This window comes from Leopardus geoffroyi, chromosome B3 (genome assembly GCF_018350155.1).
Source record: "Leopardus geoffroyi isolate Oge1 chromosome B3, O.geoffroyi_Oge1_pat1.0, whole genome shotgun sequence".
NCBI lineage: Eukaryota > Metazoa > Chordata > Mammalia > Carnivora > Felidae > Leopardus > Leopardus geoffroyi.
This window is the reverse complement of record NC_059337.1, coordinates 4757551-4768549: the sequence shown is the minus strand read 5'-3', so window position 1 is coordinate 4768549 and position 10999 is coordinate 4757551. Positions and strand designations below refer to the sequence as shown.

The 10999-nt window shown below is 52.0% G+C and overlaps 1 protein-coding gene across 4 annotated transcripts in view; it reads left to right on the top strand.

Annotated features, from left to right (window-relative positions):
* Window positions 1-55: 55 nt before the first annotated feature.
* Window positions 56-10999, top strand: part of ZNF592 (zinc finger protein 592) — a 59808-nt gene continuing 48864 nt past the window's right edge. For 2 of the 4 annotated variants that reach the window (XM_045448651.1, XM_045448653.1), the window contains exon 1: window positions 58-400. The gene's annotated coding sequence lies outside the window, so the exon portion shown is untranslated. Of the gene's footprint in view, window positions 401-794; window positions 979-10999 lie in introns of those variants that run through there. The other 2 variants (XM_045448652.1, XM_045448654.1) reach the window with 2 other exon arrangements.

Below are 10999 nucleotides of genomic sequence, written 5' to 3'. Positions count from 1 at the left end.
GGGGCGCGCGGGGTCGGGGGTCCGGCCCCGCTTGGCGCCGCCCCCGCCCCGCCCGCCCCGCCGCCGTCGGGCCCGCGCCGCGCAGCCCGCCTCAGGCGGGAGCGCGGGGCGGGAGCGGGAGGCCGGAGGCCGGGCCCAGGCCCGGGCAGCCCCCTCAGCCGCGCCGCCCTGGGCCGGCGCCCAGGTCCGAGCCGCCTTCCGCCCGCTCCCCACCCCACCTTCCCCCCCCTCCCCGCCCGCGGCCCCAGCCGGGTCCCGCCGCCAGGCCGGCTCCCGCCCCCGCTCCGCCCCCGGAGCCGCAGCCCCGCCCGCCACCGCCGTCGCCATGTTGTGGCTCCCGCAGCCGGCGCTGGCGACGCGCGCGGCCGAGCCCGGGGCCTGCAGCCGCCGCCGCCGCCAGGTAAGCGCCCCCCGCGGGCCGGGCCGGGCGGGGAGCCTGCGGGCCGGGGCCGCCGCCGCCGCCGCCGCCGCCGAGGCCGAGGCCGCCCCAGCCCGCGCCCGGGGCCGCGCCGAGCCGGGGCCGAGCCCGCGCCCGCGCCGCGGCCCTGCAGCCGGGCGGACCCTGCGCGCCGCCCGAGGCGAGGCAGGCAGCCACTTCCCCCGACCGCCGCCTGGCGGGCCGCGGCCGCCACCCCACCCCGCCCCCGGCCGACGGGGCCGCCTGCCCCCTGCCGCCGCGACCCGCCGCCGCCGCGCCGCCGCCGCGCCGCCGCCCCGGGCACGGCCGCTGCCCTCCCCTGCGCGGGACGGGCGGCCGCCCTCGGCCACAGCCCGCGGCCCCCCGCCCGGGCGCGGATAACGGTGCCGCTTCTCCCCGCCGGGACGCCCTGTCAGCCCTTCCGTCCCCGCCGCGCCGAGAGCTGGCGCCGTCCTGGGGCGGACACTTCGGGGACCGACCCTCTGGGGCGCCCCGCAGTCCCTGCCCCCCACCTCCGCCCAAGTTCTGACCCTGGGGGAGGCTTCTCCGGGAGCAGACAGGTATTCCTGCTCCAGAGTTGGGGGTCCTCAAGGGGCGACCAGGCCTGTTGATCAGGGTGGAAATTGTCTCTCTGCAGGGGCTCTTCCTGCCAACCTGTGTGTGTGTGTGTGTGTGTGTGTGTGTGTGTGTGCGCGCGCGTTTGGGGGGGGGGGGGGTGGAGGCTCAATGTGACCCGAGGGAGGACAGGAGAGCGTCTGCTGGACAGATGGCCTCCTGGTCTTGGATCAGCGTGTGTGAGGGGGAGGGGTCCATACGACCTTAGGTATGTCTGTTCCTCAGAACCCCAGGATTATTGGAGCTGCTCAGGGATTTTTAACTTTTTTTTTTTTTTTTTTTTTTTTTTGAGTAGGCCAGAGGTGGCATTAAAGGTCCTGGATTGGAATAAATCCACCGGCCCACCCAGGGAAGCATGTCTGGCACCCAGGACTAGCCTAGAATTGGACTTGGGAATGAGATAGGTGCTGGGCCTAGGGTTGGCCCCCTTGCCTTCAGCTCTGTGTTCATGTACGGCCTGTAGGGTGCATCTGCTTGTGTGTACAGTGTGGCTGAGCATACAGGATGTGGACAGACAGATGCCTGGCCTGGTGGGTGCCTGCTGGGATTTCATGGGTCTGTTTCCTCAAACTCACAGGTACATCACACAGTGAAAGAGAGGAGGAAGCTAATGGTGCTAGCACACATATTTTGCCCATTTTTCCCCCAACGGTCGTGGCTTTGATTCACTCAGTAAATTTTTATTGAGCACTTATTATGTGCCGGGCACGGGACTAGGTGTTGGGAGGATGGTGGTAAAGAAGCTAGTAGCCTAGTGAAAAAGCCCAATAATAAGTAATCTTGAAATTTCATTCAGCACCAAATGTTTGTCAACAAACATGTGCCGGGCATTGTTTTCGATGCTGTGAAGAAAGCAAGCAGAAATAACTGCCCTTCTGGAGCTTTCATTTCAGGGCGGAGAGGGGAGAGGGGGAGGGAGGACAGGAAAGTAAAGGATATAGTTCAAAAAAAAAAAAAAAAAAAAAAGCCTGTTAAAAGGGGGTAAATGCTAAAGGACAAAAAGAAAATAGGGAAGGAGGATATGAGATGTTGGGTGGGGGTTGAATTTGCATTCAAGTAGCCTGGGAAGGCCTTCTAAGAAGGTGTCTTTTGAATACAACTCTGAAGGAAGTGGTAAACTAATCATTTCAAACAGTGATGAGCACAAGGAAGGAAAGATGAAGAGAGTGGTAAGAGTAATGGGCCTTGATTTGATTTGGGGGCTTAGGGAGGGCTTCCCTGAGGAAGTGACGTCTGGGGTGAGACCCGAAGGAGGGTTAAGAGTTAACCATGTGTGGAGCAGCACGGAGCTTGGCAAGTTGGAGGAAGCGAAAGAGGCCTGTGTGGCTGGAGGGGGAAAAGGAGAGGGGAGGTAAGTCTGTAGAGAGGTGAGGGAGATCACAGGGGGCCCTGCGGACAGAATGCCTCCCCCCTCTAACTCTGGTTTGTATCTCCAGTGAAATTAGGAACCTTTGGAGGGTTTTAAGTGATTGACATGATGACATTTACATTCTAAAAGGTCTCTGGCCTCTGTCTGGGGAATGGACTTTGAGATAAGCAGGTAAGGCGAGGCTTTCTGTGTTGAGGGCCTAACTATTTGATCTGCCTCTGAAAAGCGAAAAGCCTTTAGAGTAGTTTAGGAGAGAGCTTTTCCCTCAGAGTCTACTTTGTGCAGCTTTTAGGAAGGGAAAGGAAGACGACTTAGCATTTATGGAGCGCCTGCTAGACGGGAGAAACAATTTGGGAGACTTTGGCAAACATCATATTTGACTTACTCCTCTGCAGTTTGAGAGAAAGGGCTTGTCTGCCCCTTTACAGACACGAGCGCAGAAGGGATAGGAAACAAGTCCTGAGGGGTTAGATGACTTACCCAGAAACCACATTTGTAACATAATCTGAATTCAAACCCAGGTCTTCCTGATCCCAGAGCCCAGGGGCTCTGGAACCAGACTACCGGTTGCTTCTGCCACTTGCTAAGGGAATGATTTTGAGTTTGAGCTCTTGTGTGCCTCAGTTTCCTTTTTGGAAAGGCCTCAAGCTTTACCCAGCTTAAATGCAGATAAAAGTACCTACCTCACAGGACTGTTGTGTGTATCAAATTAACCAAGCCATAGCGCTCACCTGGAATGTTAGTTGCTATTATTACCTAAATTTTTAAAACTTTCATGTTGCCTCTTAACCATATTGCGGTCACTTTGGATGAGATTCGCTATATGGATAATTTAATTCTCAGATTTTGTGAGACTCTTTTCCCCTCCCTTTTCCTCCAAAGGACTTAATGCCAGTGTTCCACCTGATCAACCTTTCAACATTGATCTCACCTTTCATTCTTGACACTGTGCTAGGACTTATGGATACAAAGTGAGTTTCTTCTCTGCAGAAGTTCAGGGTATCCAGAGGTAGGTCAGATATTGAAACAGATGAAGCACAATGTACTTAAGTTCTCTAACGCACCTGTAGTTAGCTGTTATAAGCTGTAAGAACTAAATGCCTGGGGGAGTAGGGAAGGCTTCAGGGCAGAAGTGAATTTTGAACTGGGCTTTGGAGGAAGCAAAGGAGTTTTGTAGGCAAGTAAGACTGGCCAAAGGACATTCTAGGTAGAGAGAGCTATATATGAAAGCATGGAGCCTTGAGAGGCTTGGCTTGTTTGGGTAGGAGGCTGGAAAGCTGAGTTGGAGCTGTGAAAGGCGGGTCAAGTTTGGATTTTATCCTACAAGCCATGGAGGGTATTAGATGAGTATTAGATACATCAGAGAGTATTAGACACGTCAAATACACACCATGACGGGTGTTGGAGTTAGAGAGTGGAGACAGATGTCATCCTGGGGGTGGCTTTATTTTGGTGGGATCACTATGTTTCAGGATCTGGTTCTCAGTTTTGTAGACCCGGAATTCAGTTTTGTAAGGCACTTGGAGCTGATTGGATCCAGGCAGACTGACTCACTAACCAAACTTGGAAGAGACTGATGCATAAACTCAGGGTATTAACTGGCCATGAGAAATGAAACTGCAGAATGACAGATGTTCTGTCCTCTGGCCATCTCCCTCCCCGCCGCACCCCACCCCCTCTGGCCAGGGCTGAGACATTTTAACAAAATCTTGCTCCTCAATTCCTGTCTGTTTTCCTCAGGCCCATGAAAACCCATCCTTTTTGTTAACATAATCTTTACTTAAGCTCCATACAGCATGGCCAACCATGATTATTCATTGATAGAATGGATGATTCTGTATCCTGTGGGTTGGATCATATGTTTGTGAATCTTAAGGAAGAGGAGGAATAACTTTTTTAGAAATAAAATACTGGAAAAGGGGGTTCCTTAGAAGTGGTATGCAGATTCTAAGTGGTGTGGGTAGTCTTGAAGCTAAAGGGTGGTTGTGGACAGATGCATTGGAAATTGTTCTGGGGGCAGAGGTCTGTGAACTCTTGGTTGCACTTGAGGAGAGATTAGTTTAGAATGTTCATCTTCCCTACACGTTGGAGACGGAAAAGAAGTAGTAATGCCTGCCCTCTACTCAGCCTGGTCACGGTGAGCTTTCCTACTGGACTGGAGTGAGTCTTCGCGGGGTTTGGGTTTCATCCTCACACTTGTCTCTACTTGTGCAAAACTGGGAAGAGTGGTGGATCTCCTAGAGTTTTGAGTTTGTGTTTCTCTGTAGTGAAAATAAAATCCAAATAGACCAACCTAGATTGTGGACTAATTATTTTTATTTTAAAACTCTAAAAATAATTACACAAGCACTTTCATGTAGAAAATTTAGGGGCCGCAGGTATACAAAAGAAACAGAACTGACTGATAAATCCTATAACCTAGAACCACTGTTAACATTTGAATAATTTAGTGTTTGTATTAGATCTTTGTCTCCAACTCTGTCTTTGTATGTAACTTGGTTTTGACTTTTTCTTTGGCTACAAAAATAGGAACATCCTGGATAGGAGAGAATTCTGAGTGTTGACATCCATGAGGTGAAGTGATTGCATGTACACGAAAATCTGTGTCTGTTTCCATTTCTGGGCATCTGGTCCAGTGTCCTCCCCCTTCATGTTCTAGGAGTGTTGGGCGTGAGATCCATTAGCTAATTAATTTAAGAAATGTTTTAGGAGATGGGAGTGCTGCCTCAGCCAACCGTTCACTTTTATTTGAAGTGGGAAGTGTGTATGTGTGTTGAAATGACATATCTGATCCTTTTTATGACTCAAAGAAAAGTTAATGAACACCTTTCAAGTTTGGTGTCACCACAAAGTCATTCTTCAAACCCATCAGCACTTCTGGGCTGTCCTCTGTTCACTGTATGACTTTGGGTAAGTCCTTTACACTCTCCGCTTTAGATTCTGAAGGTGTTGTATCAAGTAGGAATCGTGGCCGCTTTTCTCATTAACACATTCCAGGGGACGAGAAGGCTGATGTTGTCTATGCTGGTGATTGATTGTGGAGAGACTGCCACAATATTGAGTGAGAAAAAGGAGTACCTCTGCTGAACAGATTAACTCCAGGCCTCCAATCAGCATGTGGGCATGGGGGGGTTCAGGTCTGTATAACTTTGTCACTTCTATTTGTGAGGGCTCTACCATGATTGGAGGGCGCTCTCCCCACCTGCCCCGGAAAATGTTCTGAGAAGTCCAGAGGTGGCGTTAAGGGCCTTGGGCACAACTAAATCTCCAGGCTTCCCCAGAGAATCAAGACCTGCCACCCTCTAGTTTGCCTCAGAATGGACCCCCCTCCTGTCCGCAGAGCAGAGTTTACTGTGAGATCTCCTTCCCTCTGAGTGGTGTGGGGTCTGGCGGTTTTTTACTTTTGTTTCTAGTTTTGCCTGTCACTTGAATTTTCTACTGATTTACAGATCATCTTTACAAAAACAAATAATCAGTGAGTCTATTTTCATTTGGGAGATAAACGTTGAAGGCCCTAAAGCAAAAACTCACACTCCCCGGGGCTGTGTCCCTCCAAGCCCCCCCTCCCCGCACACTTCGGGGCAGGTGCCTCTGTTAGAGGGGAGGTGAACTGGGCTGGGACCTCTGACTGGGAGGGGCCCTGAGCCCTGAGGGCCAGGGCTGCGCCATCTGGGAGGAGTGATTGGAGGGTGACTTGGCTGGGTGTTTTCTTCAGGAGGGCTTTTATTTTCTTATTTTTATTTTTTATTTTTTTGGAGGTAAAAACAGAGTTTATTGAAGATAGAGCACAATTAACAGACGGAGTGAGTGTCCAGGAGATTCGGAAAGGAAAGGAGGGAGTCCCCTCTTCAGGAATGCTTTTAAAGAAATCACTCCTCTGGGCGCGGCCCCCAGGCCGCCTTCCGTGGTCCACAGGCTCAGTCTCCCGCATGTCTATATGGGGGGGGATGCTCGAGGCCTTGGTGTTACGACCGGGGCCGGGGGGGGGGTTCATGGAACTGTAAAGACAGGGGTTCCCGTGTGTGAGCCTCACGTGCATTCCTAGGATTTCCCTGCTTCTGGGGGTTCAGGTCATTCTGGGTGTGACGCGGGGGAGGGGTGGCTTCTTCTTCCTCATTTTCATCCAGCCTTTGGGCATAGGAGCATCTTACCGACGCTGCCCTTGGCAGGCTGGAGTTGAACGTGAGCTGGTGGAGTGGGTTCTGGCTCCACCTGTGTTCCCCGGCTTGCTGCGGTTTACAGCGTTCTACTCCTCCCTGCCAATTCACCTGCTAAAGTTGAAGTTGTTTCTTAGCGAGCCGAAGGGCAGAGTGAGACCCGAGAGAGGTTTTGAAGGCAGGTGTCCATTGTAACTGCAGGCCTCTCAGGGTTATTCCAGGGCCTGAGAACACGTCTGAGGCAGAGGTTTGGCATTTTCAGAGGAGACGGGAGCCCAGGGGTGGGCAGTGAGCAGCTGTTCAGATGCTTCTGGGGCTTGGCCCAGTCGAGGCTCTCGTCTGCATGGGCAGGGGCTGCTCTTTGCCTTGTTACACAGACTCTGCAGACCTGAGCTGAACCGGCCGAGTTGTAAAAACCACTTCACTGTCTGAGACTTCATTAAGGCTATAAATCTTCAGGCCCTTAAAAATATTAGATGTGTGATTAATTCTACCATTATTCTTAATTAGAATGTTTACTTGTATTTAAAATCCTGTGGTTGGGGCGCCTGGGTGGCGCAGTCGGTTAAGCGTCCGACTTCAGCCAGGTCACGATCTCGCGGTCCGTGAGTTCGAGCCCCGCGTCAGGCTCTGGGCTGATGGCTCAGAGCCTGGAGCCGGTTTCTGGTTCTGTGTCTCCCTCTCTCTCTGCCCCTCCCCCGTTCATGCTCTGTCTCTCTCTGTCCCAAAAATAAATAAAAACGTTGAAGAAAAAAAAAATTAAAAAAAAAAAAAAAATAAAATCCTGTGGAGTCTTTCTGCAACTGGGCCATCATCGATCAGTAATCTCCAGTTGCTTATGCAAGGCCTACCCTGGGTCCAACCCAGAGCTGGGCGCCCTGTGGCACATAAAAGACTCGTGTGAGATGAACTTTGCCCTCAAGGAGTTCCCCCACTGAAAGCAATTAGAGAACACTTTGCTTCCAGACCAGACATGTCTTGAGGGGGCTTTTCTTTCTGAGGGTGGTGGTTACTTTCTCACAGGCCACCCCTCTGAGATGGCTGGGGTTACCTCTGGGGAACATTCTCTGGTACCCAAAATGGATTGGATGGCCCTCTGGGAGGAGGGAGGTGGCGGCGATGATGTAGTCTCATCTTTCATTTCTTCCCTTGTCTCCCTTTGCTGCTTCTCCAAGCACCTGAATGAACCCTTCAGGAGAAGGTAGCCAGCTACCCACAAAATATGCACCCAGTGCTGTCGACCCATCATTGCAGCCCCAGGCCTCCGAGTCTAAGGCTTTTGCATTTCCACTTGGACTCCCCTTTTAAAATATTTACACCCCCCTGGGAGAGGTCAGACTCTTAGCAGTTCATCACCAAATAGTAGCTTTAATTACCAAGAATTAATTAAGTCAACTGAGAGAAAGACTGGGACCCAGGCAGGCACTTGGGGGCAAGAGTGTCCGAAGGGACAGACTCCCACATGGCAGGAGAGCAGCGAGGGCAGCACCGGAAACTTCCATGCACACGAGTTGCCGCGCGCAGGTCTGGCTAACTATCGGGTCACCCCGGTCGTCCTGCTGCCTGGGGCTGAGGGGGCAGCATGGGCACAGTCCTAGCCCTGGGCCAGGGGGGCCTTGAGGCAGACGTGGACTTTGGGCCGAGTCTTAAAGGGTTGGGAAGATTGTTTTTTCCTTCATTTAATACAATACTCACTGGAAAATTTTGGAACGTTCAAGGGGAGAACAAATCTGCCATAATTTCATTCCTCGTGATAGATGGCTGAAATGAGAGGCAGCGGGGGGGGGGGGGTAATTCTTTTCCAGTGTAAGTCAGAGTGTGTTTCCTCTTCCCACGTCCTCCCGAAACCTTCCTTCTAAGCGCAAGAGTCAGCCCTTGCCGTGGGCCCTCCGTGGTCTGCCTCCTCCCCCGTCTCCTCTGGCTCCCTCTACTCTGGTGTGGGCTCCTTGCCTGCACCAGGCACTTTCCTGCTTCAGGGCCTTTCCACCTGCTCTTCTGTCTGCCCCAAACCTCTTCTCCCCACTGTTCACCTGGCTTGCTCTCTCACTTTTTTCAGAATTGAAAAAGCAGTTACTCCGATTTCTGATTTCAGTTGAGGAGCTCCTGTTGAGGAAGGTTGTAGGACTCCTTGACATCATGCATCTGCCTGTCAGTGTCTGTGTGTCTCCATCCTGTGGAATGTGAGCACCTCATGGGCAGGGACCTGGCACATAGCAGGTGCACAGTTACTATTATGGAATGAGTACGTGTGCATGCGTGAGCCCAGTGTGTGTGTGTGTGTGTGTGTGTGTGTGTGTGTGGTGTGTGTTGTGTGTGTGTGTGTTGTGGAAATGGAGCGGGAAAGGACGGTGTGGCTAGAAGCTGGAGGGAAAGAACGGGCGTGGATGGTGTGGAGAGTGGGGATGCTCTCGGTGGGGACGTTGATTAGAGACTTGATTCAGGTTGATCGGTCTCTGCAATCTTCTCTCTTACTGCTGCGTTGAAGGGGAAGGCCGTGATTTGGTGGTTTGAGGCAGGTGCAGAAGCACCTGGTGAAATATAAAGTCAGTCGACTTGGCCTCGGCCTAGCATGTGAACGTTGTCAAAAGCCTGGCCCGAGGTTGGAGCTGTGGTAGGCTAGAGGAAACCACATGAGGCTGTTGAGAAAAGTGAGTGACCTGAGGAAAGTGGTGTTTGGGGAAGACTGGTCTTCGGGAGACACACGGGACGACCGTTGGGAGAGTCTGAGGGGGTGAGGAAAGAGGCGACAAGTGTAAGGATGTGGAGCAGATGACCTCAGGGAGACGTGGCCATGGCAGGATGCTCCCCAGCTTCTGTGTGGCTGCCCTGACAAGGGCGTCCAGCACTCCCGACTTGGTAGAGCTCAAAGTATTGTCCGTGGCTTCAGATAAGTTTTGGAAGCAGATGGGTGTAAGTAGGAGAAAGGGGAAGGGAAGGGACCTCCTTAGGTTCAGGAGGTCGATGGGCCTGGTGGTGTGAGGTCGTATCCTGCACCGGGCCTGCGCTCCTAGGCTGTGACCCGGGACTGGAGCCTTTCTTCTCTTCCTGCTCTGCTGTCTGAGAGCGGCTGTCCGTACTCCTGGCTTTTCTTCCGAAACTACATACATACCAGAGGAGTATCTGAAATCCATTTGTTCGATCACCTTCTTTCAAGTTCATTTTCTGTCTCCATAGTTTTATCTGTTTCTCAAAACAAATTGTCTTTGACTCACAAACCCATTTGGATTGAATTAATTGACTGGAAATACTTATTTCTAAATGGTTTCTGTTTCATTAGGCCTCTAGCCTGTTTTTAAAAAGGCTTTTGCCAAGATGAGATCAGTGGAGAAGTGATTTTGGTATCATCAGCTTCTCTGTGATCTTTTGGTACAAGTTATGTTTTGAGATTGGCGTTTCTGATGTGTTCATTCCTAGAATAAGTATTTGAGTGCCTGCTATGTGCCAGGCACTATCTTAGGCCCTGGGAAACAAACAAAAATCTTACCTTCATGGGGCTCATATTCTAGTGTGTGTAAACAAGTAGCAAGTAAAAATAAAGATAACAATTAAAAATAAAGTATGAGAGAGGGTGAAAAGTCTTATGGAGAAAAACAAAGCAGGGATGGAGGTTTGGGTGTGGAGGCAGATTTTCTGTTTTAAATACAGAAGTCAGGGACGTCTCACTGATGAAAAGACCCCTGAGCAGAGATCTGCAGGAGTGGGAGAGAGGACCATGCAGATATCTGAGGGAAGAGCAAGCAGGGTAGGGAGAAAAACAAGAGACAAAGTCCTTGAAGCCCCAGAAAGCTTGAGGGGTTTCAGGATGAGTAGCAAGGAGGGCAGGGTGGCTGGGGCCGGAGTGAGGTGGGGAAAGTATGGGAGAGGAGGCCTGAGTGGTCCTACTGGGCTTGTAAATCCTACTGGGGACCCGAATGAGATGGGAGGCCTGGAGTAGCTGTGCAGAGCCACGGTGGACTCCCCCTTCTTTCTGGAAGCATCACCCTCGCTGCCAGTATTGAGGCCCGGGGGCTTCTGCAGTGGCTCTTGGCTAAGAGTGGGTGTTGGGGGTCTGAATCATCTGGAAGCCTCTCTCGGGCCAGCTTCTAGTCCATCTAGGACTCTGGGGTCACCTGGAGCACATGTGCCATTTCTAGGACTCATGTGAGGCCGATGCCATTGTTCTGTAACCACCAGGTAACTGTCACAGCTTCAGGTTCCTGGGCTCACGCCACTGCTACGTAGTCCATTTCCAGGTAGGCCCAGAAGTCTGGACCATGCTTTGGTCCACAGACCATGGTTCTCAGCCCCAGAAACACCTGTCACCCTGTGGTGGTTTTAAAAAATGCCTGGCCCCGCCCCTAAAGCTTCTGATTGAATTGGCCTGATGTGGGCTTTAGTATTAGCAGTGCTCCCAATGTGCATCCAGGCCCAGAATCACTCCTTTAAGGATATTTAAATAAG